Genomic DNA, 1227 nt, shown 5'->3' on the forward strand with positions numbered 1-1227 from the left:
CAACAAAAGGTCTCATTGTTTCCACAGCTTACCCTTTACCCTAAACAGTACATCCATCAATTCATATCCAGTCCTCATTAATAATTGCATCCTTCTGCATAGTCTTAGCTACAACTCAATTGTCCAAAGAGTACCCAAACACTCCTGCCTACTGGCAATGGAAAACCAGCTTCAACTGTTTTTACTGGGGTGAGGAAACAGATATAGTTCTCCCTGTATCTATGACTGAGAGCTTAAGCTCCTGATTGTCCTAATCAGGACTCTCTTCATTTCAAAAAACAGTGACCCACTTGTAGGATATAAAGTGAGGAAGCTTCAAATAATGCTATGCACCCACAGAATCCAGAACAAAGTACCAACAGGATTCATAGAAACTGAAGTTGTTAAGAAACTAAGACAACTCTTTTTATCTCTTAAGATTCATGTGGCTTCTTCTCTGTACAATTTTTCTGTTCTCTTCCTTCTCTTTGCAGGCCAGCTCTCTGGTAAAGGGGTCACCAATTATGGGACCGTGCCCTTTTTCTAAGCAAAAACAACAGATGGCCTAAACGGATAAAAGGTNATATTATCTTTTGTGTTACAATAAATAGAACTGCCTGACAGAACCCCTGCTGTGTGTGTGTGTGTTTCTTCCCTCTCTGGGAGAGCAGTGGTGTGCTCACCCATCTCTTGGAATCTTTTTGCCCCACGTCCTGGGGGGAGGGGTGGAGAAAAGGACAATCCCTTTGGCCCCAACCCTCTAGGGAAAGGAAAAACCTGTTGGGGTCCCGTGCGGCTGCCAGAGATGCCCAACAACAACCAATTACTTGGGGTTCCTCATTACCAGTGCTTCATAGGGAATAGGTCTCAAAAAAAAAAAGGAACTATGGGCAGAGATACTCCAAAGCATGCCCACCAAAGATGTTAGGCTCTTAAATATCTTCTCTTTGTTCTTACTAAGACTGTCCTTTGAACTTTACCTCCACCACTATGAAGATATAATCTTTCAATGGGGAGGGCTTCTTTCTTTTTTTTTTTTTTTTCCTTTTTTTGTCTTTTTTCATGTCTGGCAACGGATCGCAACCCTCAGTGTCACGCCCGTACCGGACCGGGACCGGCCACGGGATCGCAACCCTCGGTGTCACGCCCGCACCCCGCTCAGCCAGTGAGCGGGAACCGGTCTGTATGTGGGATCCGAACCCGGGGCCTTGGTGTTATCAGTACCGCACTCTCCCGAGTGAGCCACGG

The sequence above is a fragment of the Galeopterus variegatus genome, unplaced genomic scaffold (genome assembly GCF_000696425.1).
Source record: "Galeopterus variegatus unplaced genomic scaffold, G_variegatus-3.0.2 Scaffold1192, whole genome shotgun sequence".
In the NCBI taxonomy this organism is placed as follows: domain Eukaryota; kingdom Metazoa; phylum Chordata; class Mammalia; order Dermoptera; family Cynocephalidae; genus Galeopterus; species Galeopterus variegatus.